This window comes from Dendropsophus ebraccatus, chromosome 5 (genome assembly GCF_027789765.1).
Source record: "Dendropsophus ebraccatus isolate aDenEbr1 chromosome 5, aDenEbr1.pat, whole genome shotgun sequence".
In the NCBI taxonomy this organism is placed as follows: Eukaryota; Metazoa; Chordata; class Amphibia; order Anura; family Hylidae; genus Dendropsophus; species Dendropsophus ebraccatus.
Window position 1 is genome coordinate 107,147,161 of NC_091458.1, and position 26,746 is coordinate 107,173,906.

Here is a 26,746-nt window from a genome sequence, read left to right on the forward strand (position 1 = left end):
AGAATCTGGGTCTAATTATAAAAAAAATAAGAAAAATCTTGGTTACACATTTGTTTCAATGTTAGCAAGGAGTCCATCAGCATCCAAGTGGAGTATTCTTCAAGACTTTATTGAGGGATCAAGGAGACAATACGACGATTTGGCTCACATTGAGCCTTTGTCAAGTATACTTGACAAAGGCTCAATGTGAGCCGAAACATCATATTGTCCCTCGATAAAGTCTTAAAGAATACTCCACTTGGATGCTGTTGGACTCCTTGCTAACATTGAAACAAATGTGTAACCAAGATTTTTTTTATTTTTTATGATTAGACCCAGATTCTGAAACTTTCTTTTGTCTAATTTGTTTCTATTTTGTAGTTGTAAATGTTTTTAATCCGTTTTCGGACAATTATAGATAGGAAGATCAGCTAAGACCTAAAATCATCGGGGGACAGGCGCGCATCTCTACATTTAAAAAGGATACACACCCAGCGGCTGATGATTGTAGCATAAAACAATAAAGTATTAACTTACCTTACCACATTCCCTGGTGTCCTCAGACATTCCCTGGTCTCTGCAGCTCTGCCTTTTGTGAGTGGCCACAGCCTGTCAGTGCAGAGACCAGAACAGAAGGAAGAGCTTCAGAGACCAGGGAATACTCAAGGACAACGGGGAAGGCCCAAGGACACTGGGGAAGGGCCGGGGATACCAGGGATCACTAAAAGCAAGGGCTGGATGGACATCGCTAATGTTGTCTGTGCAGCCCTTACTGCCTGATAGTCGACCCGTGTAACTACTAGGTCTGCGCTCATTTACAGTTTATGATCAAGCCGTGTAATAGGACCCATAGGCAAAACAGTCTGGAGCAGACCGGATTCATTCATTTGTATAAAAGCATTATATAGGCATATATATGTATATATATATATATATATATATATATATATATATATATATATATACACTCACAGGGTACCTTACTTAGCCCCTGTAGGAAATTGCTTGGTGGAAGGAGGTGTAGCCTCGCCCGGGACAAGTCAGTTCAGTTCAGTGCAGTGCAGTCTACTCAAAGACACGAGTGTGGTCAGATGTACATGAATCTGTGTGATGATCGGCGGTACAGTCTGCATATCCAATTCAAAATCCATAGCAAAAATCCAAAGAAAAGGGTTAAATTACCCAAATGGATTCCCAGAGATTCCCTTGAGTTGAGCAATTTCAGAAATGGAAATCCATAATGTGTGGACATACCCTAAATCTGACTATGGCTGTATTTACACATAGTATTTCTGTCAGTCTTTTGGTCAGTTTTTTTTAACCAAAACCAGGAGTGGGTTAAAAACACAGAAATTGTGCAGATCTTTGCATTATAGTTTTGCCCTTCCATCTCTACTGTTTTTGGTTGGAAAAATACTGACCAAAAACTGTCAGAAATACTATGTGTAACCATAGTCTGACTGAAAAAAATTGATTCTTCTTTTGAGCATATTTAGTTATTGTTCACATTGTAAGCGCTAATGCTACATATGACTGGGCACACATCTTTGCTTCTTGATACTTAATTTAACCCCTTTTCAAACATTGGAAGTGTTCCTACAAAGCTCGGATGATTCTTTTGGCATAAAAAAATGAATATTTCTCTTTCAGAAAATACCTATGGCAGATTGTCTACCACAACGTCTGTCAAATTATTTACTTGGCTGATGTTTGATGTTTACATTGCAGCTATTCAGAAGCAGAAACATTTTAAGCCTGAGGCTGGGTTCTGGCCAAAAGATATACAGCAAGTGTTTAGCAATCGAGCTATACATTTATCATATTAGTAAATGTCAAGTAAAGGTTTCCCTAGCCTTTATCCTACAGAGTCCTTGATGAGCAACAAACACTGACTCTGAGAAACAATGACGCCAGTGCAAGAACCACTCAGCTCTTTCCACTGAAATTAAATTCTTCTCCATTCAATGCTGTGTAAGGGTGGCTTCACATTGAGGAATATGGGCGGATAACCTGACACAAATTCCATCACTCACCCTCACTCATCTCCGCCCATGCCATAGACTCAGCTCTATGGTTTGGCGGATTCCGCTGTAAGAATTGATATGTTCATTCTTTCAACAGATGGTGAAATTCGTCCGACCATAGAATGGAGTCTATGGCACGGGCAGAGATGCGTACAGGTGCAAGTGGGGGCGAGCGACAGAATCCGTGGCGAATTATCCGCCCTATTCCGTAGTGGCTTCCCTTAACGGTAAGCCACTCTTACAAACTCAAGACACCCTTCCTCCTTTCTGGGAAGAACTTGAGATAACTGTAACCAGTATAGGAAAAAAGGGTTTCCTATAGTGAGACTCATATACATGAGACCTCTAAAAACATTAGCAGCAGTAAAGATTCTGGTGCTCTGATCTACAAAGTGATTTATAAAGAGTTGACCCCTAACATTGTAAAGGGTGGCCTGTACACCCCTCTGTGTTTATTTCAAAGGGAGAACCGCAACTGATTGACTATGACTATGACTATGTTGTTGGATTTCTTCATTATTCTCCACTTACAGTAGCAGCATGATTGTTTCTTCCTTGTAATTTTACTAATGGCATTGTATCAAAGGCACTGTGGTTTTAGATGTTTAAGAAAGATTAGACTTTATACTGTAAAATATTCCCAGTGCAAGAATAAAAGCAGAGAGAATGAGAATAATCCAATCTAATTCTTTCTTTGAGTTGGTCTTTGTGTTAAGCAATCATAATGCAAAGGTTATGGCTTCCACAATCTCTTACAATGTGCTTCTGTTCATGTGCAATCTAAAGACATAGACAAAAGGGCACAAATTCTTCAAATTCAAATGCAATGTATCATTCATCTCTAATCATTTTGCTTTTTTTAAATTTCTAATAAGAAGAATAACGTAGGAGCAAGGTGAGGTTACATCATCCTTTCACTCTTGAGCAAATGACTGTTCTTGCTTCAACTTAAAATGAGACTGCAGCATCTAACAGGATGACAGAGGGAGGACTCTCCCTCTGTCCTCTATCAGCACCCTGCAAGTGATCGCAGGGAGCCAATGGTACCCATGCCAACCAGAGGGCTAAGGCAGATTCTTATTGACTATGCCAGTTAGTTTAACATTGAACATACAAAACCATATATATATATATATATATATATATATATATATATACTTTTTTTTTTTTTCTACAGTGTGTGTACAGACAGCTGTTTTTACATTGACTTTAAACAGATTTGTATTCATTCCATTTTTAGTCAGTGGGTTGAATTTAAAAATGCATGTCCTGTTTTTAGTTGACATGTTGCATTAAAAAATGAGGGGACTTACAGTAAGTTCAGCCAAACCTGAACCTGATCGGTTGGCTTCCTGCTTGAAAAGGTTGAAAAACATATTAGCTCGCCCTTAATACTTGTGAAACTAAGGACACTTGATGCTTAGCAAACTCATTTCAATGCCATTTAATGTCATTAAAATCTAAAGACTGACCTACAGTTTCTTATACCACCCACACATGTGTACTGCAATATGTACTTTAGCAACTAAATATATATATATATATATATATATATATATATATATATATATATATATATTTTTTTTTTTTTTTTTTTTGTAAGGATTAATATGGCAAAACATAGTTCAACAAAATGTTTCATTCCCACGAAGACACCATTTCACAAGCCAGCAGAACATCCAGAGCATTTTCTGTGGAATGTTTTTTCATTGTCCCTGTGGTACATTTCTCAGATTTTACAGAGGGATATAACTCTTGTCACAGATTTGTAAGCCAATGAGGAGCTCATGAACTGTTTTTTGTTGCCTAATGTTTTCTGCAATTAAGTACTTAGTAATAGAACACCAGCACAGACCCCAAACACTGCATGGAATATGTATTTAAAACAGAGGTAATTTTAACACATTGGTTGACTAAGGGCAAAGGCTTCATAAAAGCACCCCCCCCCCTCCCCCCTATACACACACACACACACACACACAAACACACACACTCTCCTGAATATGTATTATCTTTTAATGCCGTCACAGTCAATTAAAATAAAATAAAACATTTTATCGATTAAGGGACACTTTTTTACACTGGGACATTTTAAATCCATGGGTGTAATATTCTCTCATTGGAGTAATTTTCCATTTCTTCTCTATCCAACCCAGACCTCTATGACTGCTTCTTCAAGCTCTGACTTGTCTTTGTAGTTTGCTGCCCAGATTTCTTTGTGTTTCTTGCTTTTCTAACACCCTCCCCACTTATTCTCCATCCTCTATAGAAACACTCCATCCTACTGCTGTCCTCAAAGCTGTGCATGTTATTGTCCTATTACTGTACCTGCTGCACACACAGATCGTTACATGGACTGGACATTCCCAGGCTCTTGCTTTGCTGGGCAACACCCCCTGGGCTTTTGAGCTTTATTTTCATTTTAATAAAAAGGCTTATATCCTGGAACTGGAAAGGAATAGGGAATTAAGAGATGTATGCCTGGAATCCTGATTAGATCCTTTATTTACACCTCTTTTCCTGTTAACAGGTGCATTTTGCACACATACCCACTGCAGCAAAACCAAGCCTCCCCTATGTAACAAGCACTGTCTACTTTATTAGCTAGACACAGATTGGCAAAAAGTCTAAATATCTCCTGTGCTTGTTAACCTAAAGTAATGCATTTTTACCTTTTTTTCATGTGTGATACAATATTACTCCAAAGTTCCATGTTAAAGGCATGTTCTGGCACTAGGCTGGCAATTGCTCTTCCACGGATCCTGTTTGTTTCTGTCCAGTCACCCAATCTCCTCTCTTGCTCCGGCTTCTGAGATCAGCACTTTAAAGTAGGGAGTGGGTCCTCAGCCAAATGCTGACCACAGCGGTGTCCTGTCAGGGCCAGTGATTGGCTTAGCTAATAGGTCTTTCTCCTATGCGTTTGTCAGAAAAAAGAGAGAATATTGGGGATAGAGACAGAGCAAAACAGGAGCTACAGGAGAGCAATGAGGGACCAGAGCCAATTAAGTATGTTGGGTTTTTTTTGGGGGGGGGGGTTGTATAGGGCCAAGTAAGTATGTTTTGTTTTGTTTTTTTGTATAGGGCCTAGCACAATATTAATTTTTAGTCGAAATACCCCTTTAAGGATTTTTCCATGCCACATTAGATCACAGTATCTAAATATACTATTGCTTGTCACAGTCTTTTGGTGCATATATACAATAAATATTTATTATGAGCATCTAGGTGAAAAGCTCCTCCTGAATTCACCAAATAATTTTTAAAAATATATCTCCTGCTATTTTCCAGGTTCATTTTGTTTCCTATATGCCCTAATTACTTTACTTTTATCCTTATAGTCCAGGTTCCTTGCTTTGACTGGCCTCTGCCTTTGATTTGTCTCTTCTTTTGATTTCTGTTTAAGCCTTCAGGCTTTTTAAACCTTTATTTCATTCCCCAAACCCAGCAGTCCAGAGATTTTACATATAATCAGGTCTTCTAAGAATTTTTTTGTATAGCATTCTGGAATTCCTATTATACAGATGTTATTCCCCTTTAATTGATTTTTTATACATCAAATACTTTGTCCTTCACATACCATTCCTGTATTTAAGCACTGTGACAGTGGTCCACCTCTAATTCCTTTAATTCAAGAGTTCCTGGTGTCCAAGTATTCTATGTTTTCCAATTGTTTTTTTAGGTCGCCTTGGACAGACTTTACTATCCGTGATACCTCTTTATTTACAGTCTCCTTTATTGCTGCCTTCACAATCATTTTAATGAATATTAGATTTAAGTTTTATTGTGTTGTATGTCTTATGTCTTATGTCTTGTATTATATATATTCCTTATGTTTTGTTTATTAATTATGTTTGCCTTAGTCACAGAAAAAAAATATAATCAATGTAGTTATCCACTTGCTTTTGGTTATGTTCTTGCAATATCAAAAGTGATTTTTTTTTCTTATATTATATTTATACTGATATCAGTATAAAGTGTATGTAGAGTCTCCTGAGATGTTAGTGATAATGTCTGTGGAGATAAGGGTCAAGTGTGCAAACTCCTTTGTTCTGCAGCATACCACTCACCATAGAAAACACAGAACGCTCGCCCATACTGAACATGAGAGATATCAGTTGGATGACATTTATTAAAGGTGAAGGTTTACTAGTACACATGTGATAATACTTTGCTTCTTCTAAACAGACATAAATTGAGCACCCAGTTTTTAAAAAGGCACCGTTTTTAACAAAGTTTACATAAATCATGAGTGCAAGTGACTGTAAGAAACTTTGTAATGCTTTGTTTCCCCCCTTTCTCAAGACTCCTCCCCCTTCTAAACTCATCATTCTTTCAAACACAGCTCAAGTCTGTTTTCTTTACAAAATGATTACTGAGAGATCGCGTCACATGCTGCCCATACCAGAATATGAAAAAAGAGGGTTTTATGGGTGGGGGGTGTCACAAAAAACAAACAAACAGATGCTTTCTATGTATAGAGAAATACAGCATATACATAGCATACATGTTGCTGAGGAGTGCACAGTGAAATTCACAGGAAATCACAGACATTTACAATTATTATCAATAGACCCATTTAAATGTCTTTACCCATATACAGCCATATTATACCTTTGTTAGTGTAGTGAATAACCTATGACTAAAGTTCCCATAACAACAGCTTCAGTTCATTCCTCATAGTAGGAACATACAAAAGATCCATCCAGGTTATTAAAAACGAAAGATGTGAAATAATTCCCATTATTTAATCTGAACTAACCTTGAACACTTGTCATTGATGTGGTGTAAAGTTATATACAGGTAATACTTGACACTAGATAAATATATAATCTGTATGAGAAAGGAAAGTTGCAATTAGCCTCTAAAAAAACCATTAAAATTCCTCTCTTCTGCTTAAAGAGAATCTGCTAGTTAAGTTATGCTGCCTTACTGTTGGCAGCATAACATGGGGACAGACACGTTGTTCTCAGCAGACTGTCCCTTATATTAGGATGTAGTGTAGAAACCACTGCCGCTTCTCCTGGCCACCTGCCAATGATAGGGATAGGCAGGGACAACTGTGGCTACTCTGGCCGCAAGCTGCCTGCTTTTAGATGGAGACTACACTAAAGGGGGATAGACTGTTGGTAAAAGGATGTCTGTTCCCAGGTAATGCTCCCCTTAGTGAAGGAAGCATAACCTAGCTGACAGGTTTCCTTTGAGTATTAAGAATTTTAATGCAATTTAATAAGATTAGCCATAAACATCTGATGCAGGTCCCACCTCCGTTACCTACGCCTATGTCCCCCAGTCTAGACAAGACACATATTCGGAAGTGAGTAACTGAGAAATCAAGATTTATTGGACACCTTTAAGCTTGGATCATCCCACAGAGGAATAGGTGAATTTTCTGATGGGCCCCTGACCCAGAGTTAACCCCCTCCTATGTCTAGTTTTAGCACTTGGTCACTGTGTTTCAGTATCTGAAGGGCTATGCAAGTAGCAAGATGTCAAGTCACCTTGCAATTTGTGTCCTTTGTAAACATAGCAGTGGGTTCTTACCACAGTTTGACAAGCAGTATCATTATGGTAACTCCGCTCTGGATTTGGTGTTGCCCTTACAGTTTAGGGTGCCTTCACACGTAGCAGGTTTGCAGCAAAGTTCACACTGTGAGTTTTACACTGAACTCTGTTGCCATACTCAGTACCATTATAGCCTATGGCCCTGCATTCTGCCAGCGGATTTTCATTCCACTGCGAGAATGTAGTGACCACCTTGTTTAACTAAATAGCTGCCAGGCTGGTAAAAATAAACCACAAATGCTTACCTGCCCGTGCTCCCTTGTTATGCTCAGGCTTGAGTGTCCGTGACCCTGAATACTGACGGCCTGCTCAAATAATCTCTGGCTAAGCAGGCTGTCAGTGAGCAGAGACCCGGAGACCCAAGCCTGAGCATAACAAGGGAGCAGGTAAGCAGGGTCTGTTTATTATTTTTACCAGCCTGGCAGCTATTTAGTTTAATAAGGCAGTCACTACATTCTCGCAGTGGAATGAAAATCCGCTGGGAGAATGCAGGGCCATAAACTATAATGGTCCCCATTATCGCAGCCGACTTTCATTGTGAAATCTTCTGCAAACTCGGTATGTGTTAAGGCACCTTAAATGCATGGACACAGTACCAGGTGATGATCAGCAGGATCCTGCTTCATGTTGGCCTGTCTATAAGGGCCCTACCACTATACTATGTTAGCACATGTTGAATATAAGTCTACAATGGCACTCTACAGAGTATTGTCACCCAGAAGACTATACAAGAGAATACAGCATTGATCTGATACAGTCCCTTGGAGAATACATAACCAGTACAGAAGATATGGCAGCTCTGCTAACATGTCTGCTTTACAATATACGTATCCCCTAAATAATAATTCTAGACTCTACAGCGACTCAAATAAATCCACACCCCAGACAGGACCCTCAACTGAGTTATGAAGACCCCAGACTAGAGAAATGGCTGATAACAGGTCATATACTCTGACTCTCCACAGCCTGAAATGGCTGATAACAGAGAGCAACAGACTTTCATCCATCCTACAGTGAGCTTCTGCAGGATGAGCAAAAGAAGCAAGAACTATCCACAGTGACCTCAGGCAGTGCTGGGACCTCTGGAATAGCCTCTAGTTTATGCACATGAATTATTAGATTAGGGGTCATATCACTGAGGTGACAAGTACAGGGGCTGAGGTGACCAACCAAGGCTGGGCACCATCCTCCTGGATACTGTGCCCATTGTATCCATGCAGATCTATGCACACAGTTGGTCACATCAGCCCCTGTATTTGTTCTGTCTCCCCCCTTCACAGAATAAAAGCCTTTGCACTGCCTTACCAGCCTCTGGGAGCTGGGGGCAGCCTGTGGGAGCTGGGGGTAGCCTGTGGGAGCTGTGGGCAGCCATAGGAGCTGTGGGAGCTGGGGGCAGACTGTGGGAGCTGTGGGAGCTGTGGGCAGCCATAGGAGCTGTGGGAGCTGTGGGCAGCCATAGGAGCTGTGGGAGCTGTGGGCAGCCTGTGGGAGCTGTGGGAGCTGGGGGCAGCCTGTGGGAGCTGTGGGAGCTGGGGGCAGCCTGTGGGAGCTGTGGGAGCTGGGGGCAGCCTGTGGGAGCTGTGGGCAGCTATAGGAGCTGGGGGCAGCCTGTGGGAGCTGTGGGCAGCCATAGGAGCTGTGGGAGCTGGGGGCAGCCTGTGGGAGCTGTGGGCAGCCATAGGAGCTGTGGGAGCTGGAAGCAGCCTGTGGGCAGCCATAGGAGCTGTGGGCAGCCATAGGAGCTGTGGGCAGCCTGTGGGAGCTGTGGGCAGCCTGTGGGAGCTGTGGGCAGCCATAGGAGCTGTGGTAGCTGGGGGCAGCCTGTGGGAGCTGTGGGCAGCTATAGGAGCTGTGGGAGCTGGGGGCAGCCTGTGGGAGCTGTGGGCAGCTATAGGGGCTGTGGGAGCTGGGAGCAGCCTGTGGGAGCTGTGGGAGCTGGGGGCAGCTATAGGAGCTGTGGGAGCTGGAAGCAGCCTGTGGGCAGCCATAGGAGCTGTGGGCAGCCTGTGGGAGCTGTGGGCAGCCTGTGGGAGCTGTGGGCAGCCATAGGAGCTGTGGGAGCTGGGGGCAGCCTGTGGGAGCTGGGGGCAGCCATAGGAGCTGTGGGAGCTGGGGGCAGCCTGTGGGAGCTGTGGGCAGCCATAGGAGCTGTGGGAGCTGGAAGCAGCCTGTGGGCAGCCATAGGAGCTGTGGGCAGCCTGTGGGAGCTGTGGGCAGCCATAGGAGCTGTGGTAGCTGGGGGCAGCCTGTGGGAGCTGTGGGCAGCTATAGGAGCTGTGGGAGCTGGGGGCAGCCTGTGGGAGCTGTGGGCAGCTATAGGGGCTGTGGGAGCTGGGAGCAGCCTGTGGGAGCTGTGGGAGCTGGGGGCAGCCTGTGGGAGCTGGGAGCAGCTATAGGAGCTGTGGAAGCTGTGGGCAGCCTGTGGGAGCTGTGGGCAGCTATAGGAGCTGTGGGAGCTGGGGGCAGCCTGTGGGAGCTGTGGGCAGCCTGTGGGAGCTGTGGGCAGCTATAGGAGCTGTGGGAGCTGGGGGCAGCCTGTGGGAGCTGTGGGCAGCTATAGGAGCTGTGGGAGCTGGGGGCAGCCTGTGGGAGCTGTGGGCAGCTATAGGAGCTGTGGGAGCTGGGGGCAGCCTGTGGGAGCTGTGGGAGCTGGGGGCAGCCTGTGGGAGCTGTGGGAAGCTATAGGAGCTGTGGGAGCTGTGGGCAGCCTGTGGGAGCTGTGGGAAGCTATAGGAGCTGTGGGAGCTGGGGGCAGCCTGTGGGAACTGTGGGCAGCCTGTGGGAGCTGTGGGCAGATATAGGAGCTGTGGGAGCTGTGGGCAGCCTGTGGGAGCTGGGGGCAGCCTGTAGGAGCTGAGCTGGATCCTGAGAGAAGAACACTTACAGTGCAGAGCAGAAAGCAGAGGTGTAAGGTCGGGGGGCGGAGCCATGTAACGTGCAGGAAGCAGAGCCACCACAACTCCTGTGGATCATGGAAGACAGGATGCAGCCTATAGCTCAGAACTTGTGCATCATTCCACAATGGTGTCGGCCGCACGGAAAGTAATGCTCCTGGCTCCTGCTCATAAAGTATAGTAAGTCACTGCAATACTATTATTGTGTGAGCAGGAAGACCGTCTGTGCAGCACTGTGGCTGCTGAGCAACTTTATGTTTGCAGATGCCAGCGGCCCCAAGCATCCACAGGGGGCCCGGCCTGGGGGGCAAATGCCTCCCTGCCCCCCTGGCCAGCCCGCCCCTGAGTACCACAAGGGCTCAAGTGCAATATGACTTACTGTCCTGTAATGGTGATCGCATAGTTGATGTCAGTGTGCTCATTCATTCAATGACACTAATAACATGCGTTAATGTGCACACTTCATTGCGATTAGGTAATATTTTCATGTACAGTAACAGTGAGGTCAGCTACAGGAAATCAATTACACTGCTGGGCTTTCAACACCCCTATCCAACATTGGTGCTTATGGGTATAGATGCATAACCCAAATTGGTAGATCTAATACATAATCAGGATTTAACTTTACCACTTTGGTCCATGCATCTGTATCCAGAGGTGACCCATACATAGTTTAAGTACTAATAAGTTGCTGGGGAAAAGTATTTGTTAAAAAGAAAAGCGCCACCCCCACTTTGTTGTCCCCCTCCATATGGGATGTAATGACATTGCATACAGTGTGCACAGAATGCTGCAGCCAGTCACTAGCCTCAGAAGTCATGTGCAATATATATAAAGAAGGAGACAGCTGATGCTAGTTATTGGCTAAGGTAAACAAAAAACAAGAAAAAGAGTCTGAGGATAAAAAGTCTCTGCACATCCAAAAGTATACACAAAAGATTTTATTATACAAAAATAGGAGAAAACACACAGAAAAAAGAAAGAAAGGCTGTATACAGCCTTTCTTTCTTTTTTCTGTGTGTTATCCCTAGTTTTTACCCTGGCCCCAGACTGAACCATGAACAACTGAAAAATTCTTTAATGTTCTCAACACCTTGAGTTAAGTCTATGGCTATGTTCACACAACATTTTTTCAGCTCTGTTAAAATGACATTCGTTATTTTGAGTCTAAAATAATGGACGTCATTTAACTGTCTGGCCTCCCCTTGCAAACGTCCATTGTTTGCAAAAGACCTCCGAAAATAATGATCATGTTCATTATTTTGATGTCCGCAGTAAAAACGTCCATTATTAAATGCATTGTGTGCATTGGACGTCCTTCTTCACATTGACTTCAATGCAGTGTCATAGCAGTCAGTTAAATCGCGGCAAAAACGGACGCTTTTTTTAAATATCAAAATTGTCCCCCTTTTCTTTATTTTTGATGTTGTGTGAACATAGCCTACAGCTGAACATAATACACTAATATGCCAACTTGCCTGGTAGCACTGCAGAAAGGCAGCCTCAGTATATATTATTGGCATTGCCTGAAGAGAGGGCATGCAGCTGTATTGGTCGACTAAGGGGTAAAGTACTACCCTGCGGTGCATGGGTCAGCTTCACTAATATATAAATAAATGCATTTATAAAAAGTGCTCATGGGAGCACCATAATAAGGGCACTATGTGCTTCTGCGCAACGTCCCCTATAATGTCCCCTGGTTTAGGTAAAAATACTGACCAAAATAAGACCCAAATTGAGGCGCAAAATTCTGTGTTCTCTAATAGCCTTAGTAATATAATTAACATGTGACTTTAACATTATAGGTCCCATGTGAACAATTACAAGCCTTGGAAACTGTACTGTAGAAGTCCAATGACTCTCATTACAGGCTGGTCTAGATTCCATTGTATTCATTTTCTGGAGACAAATTTTCTATTATACTTTATTTGCAATATTCTTATCAGAAATGTTACTTGAAATGCAGAAATTCACAGCAACATATCTGCAGCATTTTAGTGTGGTATCTTTGATTTGCCACAGTGCTGGAGTAGTTTGGTCGTTCCTTATACAGTATATATTATTTCTATGTTTTCTTTTCATAATTTTATTTTGATTTGCCACACTGCTGGAGTAGTTCGGTGTTAGGAACCGGACAGCAGAACAAGACAAACAGTGAGCCCTAAGCTCAGCCCCGCCCACTGTCCTCTACCTATTTGCCACAATCCGCCCTAAAATGGCGGCGAGCAACTGGGCGGCAGTCCCTGCGCTGGCTAGGTGGGACACAAGGACAAGACAGACAGACAAAACACAATAACGAATGGTCAACAGTCCGGGTCACAACAAACGGGCAGCAAAAGTACAAAATCACAATCCGAAGGCAAAGTCAATATACAGGCAGTATGGTCAGGGGCAGGCAGCAAGCAAGAATGGTCAGAAAGGCAAAGCAGGGTCAGAATCAACAGAGCAAGAATAGAAACACAGAACCAGGCAGAGACAAGCTCAATATCCGGCAAAGATATCCCAGACTGAGGTAGTTATATAGGAGGCCAGGGTTCTGATCCAGAACATAATTGGACCATCCCCCTGATCTCCAAGCACAGACACCTGAGAACAAAACAGATCTACTGGCAGGAAGACCTGTCAGTCACAGCAGAACCAAAACACAGATTAACCCTGACATGGCCAGACAGAACTCAGCAGGTGAAGTCGGGTGTGTCTCCCAAAGAGAGCAAATAAACCAGTGTTCAGACACAGCAAAACAAAACACAGAACAGAATAAGAGAATATCAGCGCCTTCTCGGCCGTACAGCACGAGCAGAGGGGCGCATAATGCTCCGCAAAGATACAGTCCTGACAGTACCCCCCCTTTTATGAGGGGCCTCAGGACCCTCACAGGACTCAACCTCACTTAGAAGATTGCCATCTGACTCCCATTCATCAGAAGACGAGTCCATGGCATGGAGAACAGGCTTACTGACAGGACGAGCAGAACAACATGTTAAATTCACATCAGATACAGGCAAATCAGGTACAACAGAACTAGAAATATTAATTTCGCCGGAGGGTACCTGTGCGCCCAAGTGACCTTCCTGGGAGTCACCTGGACGCCGATGATCTGGGTGCAGGTTTTCTTTCCGCTTGGGCCGCTTGTGGCAGAAACTGATGAAATGGCCACTGTCACCACAGTAGTAACATAGACCGTTGTGTCTCCGGTGTTCTCGCCTGGTCTTGGCATCTAATAGTCCCAGCTGCATGGGCTCGTCCTCAGGAATAGTAGGGGTAACAAGAGGGGTTTTGACAGAATAGGAGACAGATTGTTTAGAAGAGTCAGAGTCTACTTTCTCCCTATGTCTGTCACAGAGCCTGCGGTCTATACAAATAGCCAAATTCATGGCCTGCTTAAGGGTGGAAGGTTCTGGATGCCCTGTCCAGGCATCCTTAATGCCATCAGACAACCCCTGCTTAAACTTGCATCTAAGTGCAGGATCATTCCATCCGGATGGAACGCACCACTGGCGGAACTCAGCACAATACTCCTCCACCGGTCGCTTGCCCTGTCTCAAAGTAGTCAACTGCCTCTCAGCTGCTGCTGCCCTGTCAGGGTCATCATACAGTAATTCCAATGCAGAGAAAAACTGATCCACAGAAGATAACTCAGTGGCATCTGGAGGCAAAGAAAAAGCCCACTCCTGCGGAGGTCCTTGTAAGAGTGACATAATAATGCCTACTCTCTGGCTCTCATCCCCAGAGGACCGGGGACAAAGTCTGAAAAACAACTTACATCCCTCTCTAAAGATTCGAAAGGCCTTTCTTTCGCCTTTGAACCTATCAGGAAGCTGCACTGGAGGTTCTGGGGGAGCAGCAGCAGATAGCATGGCATTTTGGCCCAGGAAAGACTACCTGCTGCACCCGTTGCGTAAGGTCCAGAACAAGCTGGTTGAGACTTTGCATTTGCTCAACCAGAGCTTTCATGGGGTCCATAGCAAGGTGGAGAGAAAAAAAAAAAAAAAAAAAAGTATGGCCGGATATTCTGTTAGGAACCGGACAGCAGAACAAGACAAACAGTGAGCCCTAAGCTCAGCCCCGCCCACTGTCCTCTACCTATTTGCCACAATCCGCCCTAAAATGGCGGCGAGCAACTGGGCGGCAGTCCCTGCGCTGGCTAGGTGGGACACAAGGACAAGACAGACAGACAAAACACAATAACGAATGGTCAACAGTCCGGGTCACAACAAACGGGCAGCAAAAGTACAAAATCACAATCCGAAGGCAAAGTCAATATACAGGCAGTATGGTCAGGGGCAGGCAGCAAGCAAGAATGGTCAGAAAGGCAAAGCAGGGTCAGAATCAACAGAGCAAGAATAGAAACACAGAACCAGGCAGAGACAAGCTCAATATCCGGCAAAGATATCCCAGACTGAGGTAGTTATATAGGAGGCCAGGGTTCTGATCCAGAACATAATTGGACCATCCCCCTGATCTCCAAGCACAGACACCTGAGAACAAAACAGATCTACTGGCAGGAAGACCTGTCAGTCACAGCAGAACCAAAACACAGATTAACCCTGACATGGCCAGACAGAACTCAGCAGGTGAAGTCGGGTGTGTCTCCCAAAGAGAGCAAATAAACCAGTGTTCAGACACAGCAAAACAAAACACAGAACAGAATAAGAGAATATCAGCGCCTTCTCGGCCGTACAGCACGAGCAGAGGGGCGCATAATGCTCCGCAAAGATACAGTCCTGACATTCGGTCTTTCCTTATATATATAATTTCTATGTTTCTTTTCATAATTTTATTTTAGCAGCTCTGTCATGTGCTTTCAGCACAAACCATTTTATTAAATTATGTATATATAAAGTATTTCTGTAATTTTATTTGCTGGTTTAAATTAGATTTTTAGCTTCTTATTTTATAGTACTTCTTTTTCTTTTCTGCCGTGTTAAGGAATCTGTAATTACTGTATATTCACTTCTACAGTAAGGAGTAGTGTAGGGCTACTAAACATTTTAGGAGCAGAACCATCTTTATTAAAGCGCTCCTGTTACCTGGTACGTCATGACGGCGTGAGGGGAGTTCAGAGAGGGGTCCCGCCGGGGACTGTAGCCGGGGAGCGCCTGTACTAGCCGGCACAGGTTCGGTTGCCGTGCCAGCTAATTAAGCATCTAAATGCAGCTGTCAAACCTGACAGCTGCATTTAGATGCTCTGCTCCACACTTTCCTGGTGTCTAGTGGGACGGATCTCCCCGCCGTGATGCGATCACGTGCGGGGGGGGGGGGGGGCAAAGCAATGTATCACCGATCTCACTGATCATTGCTGTGTATATACATATCATTGATCTCTATGAGAGATCAGTGCTGTGTATATAGAAGTCCCCCAGGGGGACTTCTAGTTAATGTAAAAAAAAAATAAAAAAAGTGTTTTTTATTAATAAAAAATCCCCTCCCCTAATAAAAGTCCAAATCACCCCCATTTTCCCATTATATCAATATAAATAAATAAATAAATAAACAAATAGACAAACATATTTGGTATTGCTGCATGTGTAATCGTCCGAACTATTAAGTTATCACATTCCCGATCTTACACGGTAAGGCTAGGTTCACACTATGTAACTGTGCGGCTGTATTTGCGGCTGTAATTGTGCGGCGGTATTTTTGGTGGTTCATGCGTACGCTGGAAAGTATATGATATACGGCTGCACAGTGCACACTATGTATGAATCTACGGCCCTATCGTAAATGGACCCATAAAAAATGAACAAGACCATTGTTTGCGGCTGGAAATGCGGCCGTGGATTGACAGGCGGTCCGTATGGAGTACTTCAAAAAGAGCCGGCAATGATGCCGAATGCCGATGCCTCTAATAGTTAATATATTAAATTAATAAAAAACATTTTCTTTGTAATAAAGTCCCTTTCGTTATTCAATAATTTAATTCTAACGAATCCATCATTGTGCAATTAAATATACTGTTAAAATAAATATATATATAAATAAATGTATATTTATATATATATTTATTTTTTGACAATATATTTAATTGCACAATAATGGATTCCTTAGAATTAAATTATTGAACAACGAAACGGACTTTATTTCAACGAAAATGTGTTTTATTAATTAAATATTATTAGTACAGGAAGCTCCAGTAAGCCGTTAATTCATATTGCCGGCAATAGAGCTTTCTGTACTAATCATCACTTTACTTTAATTAAAACATCAAATGATCAGCTGATTGGCTGATCGGCTGAGCGCACATATAAAGAGCCGGTCCGCAGCACAGTGACTTCATTGTGCTGTGGACCAGCGAAGAGGACACATCGGGGTGAGTATAGAGCTCTCCCCACCCCCTCCCCAGCACTGCACCCCTCCCAGCAAGGAAGGGGGGTCACTTAACCCCTTCCTTGCTTGGATGGGTGCAGTCTGACATCAGTCTGGCCCCCAAGGAGTTAAGGGGGAAACAATACATCCTCCCTTAACCCCTTGGGGGCCAGACTGTAAGCAGCGATCTGTAAAGATGCTGCATACTGTAAGGAGCACAACACCGCTCACAATGATGGGTGTTGTGCTTCTGTTTGTGTGTTTCTCCCTTTTTGTTTTTCAGATATCGGTATCCTGGGGATTACGTCGGATTCCGTGGACTACGTAGATGACCAGCGGTTGTTTGTTGTTTTTTTTTAATAAAATGGTCAATGAGGGGTGTGGGGGTGTTTTTATTTGAATAAAAAAAATTTTTAACTTGTGTCTTGTCTTTATTTCTTTACTTTATAGACTTAGTAGTGGAAGCCATCTAATAGACGGAATCCATTACTAAGTTGGGGCCTAGTGTTAGCCGGTATAAAACGGCTAACACTAACCCCCTATTATTACCCCAGTACCCAATGCCACCCGGGGTACTGGGAAGAGCCGGGTGCCAGTGGTCCCGGAGCGTCAAAATTGGCGCTCCTGGACTGGGCGGCAGCAGGCTGGTAAGATTTAGGCTGGGGAGGGCCTAAACCAATGGCTCTTCCAACCCTGGTGTTACCAGGCTGCTGTCGTTTGGTTTTTAACCCGGCTGGTTATAAAAATAGGGGGGACCCTATGCGTTTTTTTAAAATTATTTATTTATTAAAAAAAAAAAACGCATAGGGTCCCCCCTGTTTTTATAACCAGCCGGGTTAAAAACCAAACGACAGCAGCCTGGTAACACCTAAATCTTACCAGCCTGCTGCCGCCCGGCCCAGGAGCGCCAATTTTGACGCTCCGGGACCACTGGCACCTGGCTCTTCCCAGTACCCCTGGTGGCATTGGGTACTGGGGTAATAATAGGGGGTTAGTGTTAGCCATTTTATACCGGCTAACACTAGGCCCCAACTTAGTAATGGATTCCGTCTATTAGACGGCTTCCACTACTAAATCTATAAAGTAAAGAAATAAAGACAAGGCACAAGTTATTCAAATAAAAACACCCCCACACCCCTCATTGACCATTTTATAAAAAAAAAAACAACAAACAACCACTAGTCATCGACGTATTCCACGGAATCTGACGTAATCCCCAGGATACCGATATCTGAAAAACAAAAAGGGAGAAACACACAAAAAACACACAAACAGGAGCACAACACCCATCATTGTGAGCGGTGTTGTGCTCCTTACAGTATGCAGCATCTTTACAGATCGCTGCTTACAGTCTGGCCCCCAAGGGGTTAACGGAGGATGTATTGTATCCCCCTTAACCCCTTGGGGGCCAGACTGGTGGTGGAGGGGGTGGGGAGAGCTCTATACTCACCCCGATGTGTCCTCTTCGCTGGTCCGCAGCACAATGAAGTCACTGTGCTGCGGACCCGCTAATTATATGTGCGCTGAGTCGATCAGCCAATCAGCTGAGCGCACATATAATTCAAAATGTTTCTTCTAATAATGCTATTGTGATAACATAATTAGAAGAAACATTTGCAAATGTTTCAATTAAAGTAAAGTGATGATTAGTACAGAATGCTCTATTGCCGGCAATATGAATTAACGGCTTACTGGAGCTTCCTGTACTAATTAATATTTAATTAATAAAACACATTTTCGTTGAAATAAAATCAGTTTCGTTGTTCAATAATTTAATTCTAACGAATCCATCATTGTGCAATTAAATATACTGTCAAAAAATAAATGTATATATAAATATACATTTATTTATATATATATTTATTTTAACAGTATATTTAATTGCATATTTAACAGTATATTGCAAAATGATGGAATCGTTTAAATTTAATTATTGAACAATGAAAGGGACTTTATTACAACGAAAATGTGTTTTATTAATTCAATATATTAACCATGAGAGGCATCGGCATCGGCATAATGCAGAGGATCGCAAACCCCGGTAACACTAACCCCCTATTATTACCCCAGTACCCAATGCACCAGGTGTACTGGGAAGAGCCTGGTGCCAGTGGTCCCGGAGCGTCAAAATTGGCGCTCCTGGGCCGGGCGGCAGCAGGCTGGTAAGATTTAGGTGTTACCAGGCTGCTGTCGTTTGGTTTTTAACCCGGCTGGTTATAAAAATAGGGGGGACCCTATGCGTTTTTTTTTTTTTTAATAAATAAATAATTTTAAAAAAACGCATAGGGTCCCTCCTATTTTTATAACCAGCCGGGTTAAAAACCAAACGACAGCAGCCTGGTAACACCAGGGTGGGAAGAGCCATTGGTTTAGGCCCTCCCCAGCCTAAATCTTACCACCCTGCTACCGCCCGGTCCAGAAGCGCCAATTTTGACGCTCCGGGACCACTGGCACCCGGCTCTTCCCAGTACCCCTGGTGGCATTGAGTACTGTGGTAATAATACGAGGTTAGTGTTAGCCATTTTATACCGGCTAACACTAGGCCCCAACTTAGTAATGGATTCCGTCTATTAGATGGCTTCCACTACTAAGTCTATAAAGTAAAGAAATAAAGACAAGACACAAGTTAAAATTTTTTTTTATTCAAATAAAAACACCCCCACACCCCTCATTGACCATTTTATTAAAAAATAAAATAAAAAAACGCTGGTCATCGACGTAGTCCACGGAATCCGACGTAATCCCCAGGATACCGATATCTGAAAAACAAAAAGGGAGAAACACACAAAAAACACACAAACAGGAGCACAACACCCATCATTGTGAGCGGTGTTGTGCACCTTACAGTATGCAGCATCTTTACAGATCGCTGCTTACAGTCTGGCCCCCAAGGGGTTAAGGGAGGATGTATTGCGTCCCCCTTAACCCCTTGGGGGCCAGACTGATGTCAGACTGCACCCATCCCAGCAAGGAAGGGGTTAACTGACCCCCCCTTCCTTGCTGGGAGGGGTGCAGTGCTGGGGAGGGGGTGGGGAGAGCTCTATACTCACCCCGATGTTGTCTCTTCGCTGGTCCGAAGCACAATGAAGTCACTGTGCTGCGGACCCGCTAATTATATGTGCGCTCAGCCGATCAGCCAATCAGCTGAGCGCACATATAATTCTAAATGTTTCTTCTAATAATGCTATTGTGATAACATAATTAGAAGAAACATTTGATGTTTTCATTAAAGTAAAGTGATGATTAGTACAGAAAGCTCTATTGCCGGCAATATGAATTAACGGCTTATGGAGCTTCCTGTACTAATTAATATTTAATTAATAAAACACATTTTCGATGAAATAAATTCAGTTTCGTTGTTCAATAATTTAATTCTAACGAATCCATCATTGTGCAATTAAATATACAGTCAAAAAATAAATAAATATATAAATATACATTTATTTATATATATATATATTTATTTTAACAGTATATTTATTTGCAAAATGATGGATTCGTTAGAATTAAATTATTGACCAACGAAAGGGACTTTATTACAAACAAAATGTGTTTTATTAATTTAATATATTAACTATTAGAGGCATCGGCATTCGGCATCATTGCCGGCTATTTTTGAAGTACTCCGTACGGACCGCCTGTCAATCCACGGCCGCTTTTCCAGCCGCAAACAATGGTCTTGTTCATTTTTTACGGGTCCGTTTACGATCGGGCCGTAGATTCAGACATAGTGTGCACTGTGCAGCCGTATATCCTATACTTTCCAGCGTACGCATGAACCACCAAAAATACCGCCGCACAATTACAGCCGCAAATACAGCCGCACAGTTACATAGTCTGAACCTGGCCTGAAAGCGTAAATGATCTTTATTTGGTTTCGCAGCATATTTTATGGAAAAATAATGCCTGTCATTGCAAAGTACAATTGGTTTCTCAAAAAATAAGGGCTCATATGGGTCTCTAGGTGAAAAAATGCAAGTGCTATGGCCTTTCAAACATAAAATGGAAAAAGCAAAAGGGCAAAAACGAAAATTGGCTTTGACCTTAAGTGGTTAAAAAAGACTTTTTATCACAGAGACATAACAAAAACAAAAAGTCCAACAGAACCTTTTGGAGACACTCTGAATATGGCCGCCAATTTGGAAACTTTAGGCACTCAGGTAGATCCACAATCCTTGCTTGATAAAGACCAGTAGGTAGAAACATCGCAACTTTGTCTTGTACCCTGATGTGTGAATAAACACACTTGCTATTATCTGTGGATGCTGTGGGACTCCTTTTCTTTACATGTCACAGAGACATGTCAAAAGTTTTGATTAGTCGGGTTCAGAGTCTTCAGACCACCACAGTCGATCAGTAGAAACAAGCTGGGAGGGGTCCATATTGTTGTGCGTTACCCACTCTGTATCTGTCCAACCTGGACAGTCCCATAGACTTACAATTTGTTGCCATCCATGTCACTTAACACAAGCGTTGCTCCCACTAGCCAGAATCCTACTCCACACTGATGAGGCGCAACCCCCCCCCCCCCCGAAACAGTTGTCTGTGGATGGATACCTTGCTTGGGTGGCTTAGTTAGCTGGACACATACCTTGGCTTGGTTGTTCTTTCCCGGAGGAAGGTCTGGCAAGCTCACTGACGTCAAGACACGTAATGGTGTCTCTGCAGTGTTTTTTGCATATTTGATTTCCCAGGGGGCAATGTCCTAGATGCACCTATGTCGAGACACGTGATGGTGTCTCTGTGGTGTTTTGGTTGATCTCCCTGAGGTAAACCAGCTGCTACATGCACTTACTAGGCGTTGCTTCTACTAGCCAGAATCCTACTCCACACTAATGAGGGGCAAACACCCCAAAACAGCTGTCTGTGGATGGATACCTTGCTTGGGTGGTTTCCATGACTGGAAACATTCCTTGGTTGACGTCGAGACACATGATGTTGTCTATGCAGTGTTTTTTGGCATACTTAACACAGAGTCGGGAAAGAATGCACTGCACATGGACGTCTCCTCGGCTGGTTCTCCTGCTCGGTTACAGCTTGAACACTCTGACCCTAACTGATCAAAACGTTTGACATGTCTTAGTCAATCTTTAAGTAACACTGTACACCAGTGTTTTCTTCCTATGGTCCCTTGAGATTTTTATTCCATCGAATGTGACAAATTATATAGTATTGGCTCTGAGCAGAGCTTACAAAGTCAATTCTAAACCTTATACATATACAGTGGTACCTCTGTTATCAAACTTAATTGGTTGCGGGAGGCAGTTTAAGAACCGAGCAGTGTCTTTCTATAGGAAATAATGTAAATGTGTATAATTTGTTTCAGCTGCCACCAATAATTATCTACAGTACCCATATAGTACATTGTATAGTGCCCAGTATAATCTCTATAGGAAATTACAGAACAGCACTATATACTGTACAGGACCTTATACACAAGAAACATTCAACAAAACCAGCAATTATATTACAGTGGTCACTAACTCCTCACTCATCATTTACTGTATAGAGCCCCCATCCCAGCACTGTAAAGGATGGGAGATGGTGGTACTACTACTGTACTGCATATGCACTCCAGCAGTCTTATACAGTTCTGTACTGTATGTGAAGTCTCTCTAGGGCTAAACTAACTAGGTACAACCCACCATCCACGCTCACAAAAACGTTCAGGCACTGAGTACTTCAAGACTGGGGGCCTGAAAAGTGTTTGAGAACCGAGCAAGAGTTTGAGAACCAAAGCAAACGTTCCTTAAAAATACAGTTTGAGATCAGAGCAGTTTGAGAACCGAGGTACCATTGTACTACATGCATGGGGACAGCTTAAAGTAAGCCAAATTTTAGCCAGAATATAGAATTATAGAAGTATAGAATTTTTTTTTACCTTACACCACCAACATGTGTTTCCAAAGCAGAATAACAGACATGAATTTGAAATACAACCTATTTTCGTAGCTACAAAAAAATGTGCCAATGTAATTTCAGGAATCTGGGGAAAGGCCACACTAGCACAGGAAACAGTACACATGTAATGCTATTGTTGGAATTTTACCAGCAGGCATTGTGACCGCAATAATAACCATTGAATAAATGCTACTAGCAGTTCACGGTTATTGTCTATTTCACTATTATAAATGTAAACTGTTCAGTAATGGGGTTGTTATAGGCTTTTTCACCATATTGATTCACAGCCTGAACAGTATATGCTTACAATCAACATGTTTAGTAAAATAGTTTTCTGCTGATGGTCTGCAAAGACAAAGGCAAATCATAAGAAAAAACACTGAAGAAGCAGACATTGTATGACAAAGCCTGCAATATTGCCCTATAAAACGTGCAATGATATAACATGTTTGTATATTACATATATACAGTACGAAAGCTAATATATTAAGTTAATTAAAAGTCAGTAAATCAGCATTGGCATATCACTGGTAAAAAAAAACCCATCAAACTTTGGGCAATTTTGAAGGACTAGCTTTATCTGTAATCTAGATATTGTTTTTTCAAGTTTAACCCTTTGAGGACCAGGCCCAAAATGACCCAGTGGACCGCGCAAATTCTGATCTTAGTGTTTCCGTTTTTCCCTCCTCCCCTTCTAAGAGCTCCAGCACTTTCAGTTTTTTATCTACAGGCCATGTAAGGGCTTATTTTTTACAGGAATAGTTGTACTTTGTAATGGCGTCATTCATTTTACCATAACATGTATGATGGAATCCCAAATATATTATTTATGAAGATATAAATTGGTGAAATCGCAAAAAAGAATGCAATATGGTAACGTTTGGGGGGTTCCTGTGTCTACGTAATGCACTATATGGTAAAAGCGACATGATACCATTACTCTATAGGTCAGTCCGAACACAACCATATGCAGGTTTACGCAGATTCTCTAATGTTATATATTTTTTTTAAATGAAATCCTTTTTTTTGGCAATTAATTATAAATAAAATGGGACTATTGTGACGCTTATAAAGGTTTTATTTTTTCACCTACGGGGCTGTATGGGGTGTCATTTTTTCCGCCATGATCTCTAGTTTTTATTAATACCATATTTGTGAAGATCGGACGTTTTGATCACTTTTTATTAATTTTTTTATATATATAATGTAACATAAAATCGGTAATCCGCGCACTTTTTTCCCTCTTTTCGTGTACGCCGTTTACCGTTCGCAATGACGCTTGTTATATTTTAATAGATCGGACAATTCCGCACGCTACAGTATATTATATGTTTATCTATTTATTTATTTTTATATGTTTTATTTATATAATGGGAAAGGGGGGTGATTTAGACTTTTATTGGGGGAGGGGTTTTGGGGTAGTGTGTTAGTGTTTTTAACTTTTTTTTTTTTACACATTTGAAGTCCCTTTGGGGGACTTTTACATTCACTACTTGGATTTCTACACTGATGATTGCTATGCCATAGGCACAGCATTGATCAGTGTTATCGGCGCTCTGCTCATTGAGCCTGCCTGTGCAGGCTCAGTGACCAGAGCGCCGATCGGACCGCGCGGAGGCAGGTGAGAGAGCTCCGGCGGCCCGTTTTACCGATCGGGACCCCCGCAGTCACACTGCGGGGGTCCCGATCGGTAAGTGACAGGGGACTCCCCCTGTCACTTACACTTAAACGCCGCGGTCGCGCCGCGATCGCGGCGTTTAAGGGGTTAATGACACGCGGCAGCGCGATCGCTGCAGCGTGTCATTGCCGGTGAGGTCCCGGCTGCTCACTGCAGCCGGCCCCCACCTCCTATGAAGCGCGCTCCGCTCCGGAGCGCGCTTCATAGCGGGAATAACACCCATGACGTAAGGTTACGTCATGGGTCGTCTGGGGACAGACTTCCATGACGTAACCCTACGTCCAGGGTCGTCTAGGGGTTAAAGTGTCACTGTTGTTATAACTTTAAAATCTACATCAACAGTACATGTGATATAAAGCAAGTTTGCACTTTATATTAATTATTTATTTATTTATTTTTTATTTTTTTAGTTATCATGGAAAACACGACACTTCCTGTATTCAGGAAGTCCAGTGTTTCCCAGGCCATCTGAGTCCTCACAGAGAGAAGGCAGTCATGTGATTGATGGACATATTGAGCCGTGACTCTCTGTACTGGCCGGAATTCCGGTGTTTAGTTTGTTTTTTCAACCAGCACAAGTCAGAAAATCTGTTTTACAGCATATTAACAAAAAAAAGAAAAATGAATGTATATGGCAAACTTGCTTTATATCACATCTACTATTGATTTAGATTTTGTTATAACGACAGGTACACTTTAACTTTAATGCCTCAGGCAGTGCTGATTTGCACCGGATTCAACCAAATTGGCATTTCTCAAGCCTGTCAATAAACACATCAAACTGGGGGCCGGTGGAGTCCTTGTCTTATTGAGGAGGCCCTTGGGGACACACACCAGCTTGCACACCCATGATTTTCATATAACGAGGCTCCAGCACTATGTAGAACTGTGAAACCCCTCTATGGGTGATGGATGACACTGCACGGCATTCATCACAGGTATTTACTTAAAGACATACTGTCACCCATTTCACTCTTGCTTCATTTAATAAGTTAACAGTGTCAACTGGGCGGGGCTTCACAGCATTTGGACCCCATATCCCAGCTGGGGAGAGGGTCCATCTGTCATGAAGCCCCCACCTAAAATGAAGCTATTTTAAAGCAGAAAGAAGATACAGACACGATTTATACAGGTATATATTATATATGCAGCATCTAAGCTTGTGGATGGTGCGGAAAATCACATATTGGGGGGGGGGGCAGTATCATTTTAGCTGTCATAAGCTTTTCATATATTTATTTTTGGATGCCATAGAATAGTATCTGTCGCTTATAAACTACTATACCATCCATTAAAAAGATGCATTAAAAATTATTGGTTTATGGGCGATGGATGCCACCTTATGGCATGTCACACAGCCACCTTTAAACCTATACAGTATGTCAGGAGCTTTCTCTAGTGTATATATTAAACAGAGCCACAAAATTAAGATGTGTAAGAAGGTGTACTATGTTTCGACCTGTCCAGTATTGCAGTAGTGCTAAAGGAGAGAAATTATTATTTTGGGATTTTGATTGTTTTAGAATATTAGAGAAACAATAAATTACAAAATGTCTCCCATATATTTATATAGGGATCCTTGTATTAAATTCTAGTTTATGAGTTGGATACAGTACTCAGTCAGTCCCATCCTTTACTTGCAGAAAAAATAATGAGAATGTTTTGCCTTCTAATATAATGAAGTGACCTTTTGATCTTATGCAGTTACGCTTAATCCCCCTTCTTGGAGAGATTACTTGAGTCAGATAATATTTTCTTTGTGAAATAAAAGTCTATGATGTCTAATCCTATAAAAACATGCCCAATAATTCTTTTCAGTGCAGCACTGGAATGTATCTGTGCTCCATTTTTACATAACATATAAAAAAACAATATCTTATATGCGTTCTCCCTTATATTATTTACACAAATAAAACACATCATTGTAATATAGGAATTACTTTCCAACAGGATATAGATTCTGATATTTAGCCAATGTCAGCAAATCCCAGACATGATGTTAAATTTTACCGCCTGCTAAGGCAAACATAGACATTTGCTGTTGGTTCTTCAGCATATCCATAACAAGCCCCAGGTTACTCCAATGGGGAGATGCCTTGGCTAGTGAACAAGTCCAACAGAATTGTAACAGGTTATTCCTGATACCATCACATATAATACTCTAGATTGGAACAATAATGTAGCAGTCTTATTATTACAGCTTGTTTGTCCGTTGATCCAAAACAAGTTTATAAACCAAAATATAAACAACTAAGCTGCTATATGGGACAGTGGACTCACTAGCTTCCCTCGACATACGATAAAACTTAGCTTATATATGTTGTGTGACACTGATTCAGTCAATATGTTGTCATTTTTTTCTTTTTGTGGCTAAATTCACACTATGGGGGAGATTTATCAAA

The 26,746-nt window shown here is 42.5% G+C and overlaps 1 protein-coding gene across 4 annotated transcripts in view; it reads right to left on the reverse strand.

The window, feature by feature from the left end:
- The window catches only part of LOC138792886 (pinopsin-like), a 170,305-nt gene that overhangs the window by 36,495 nt on the left and 107,064 nt on the right, over positions 1 to 26,746 (reverse strand). The gene's annotated exons all lie outside the window — the stretch shown is intronic.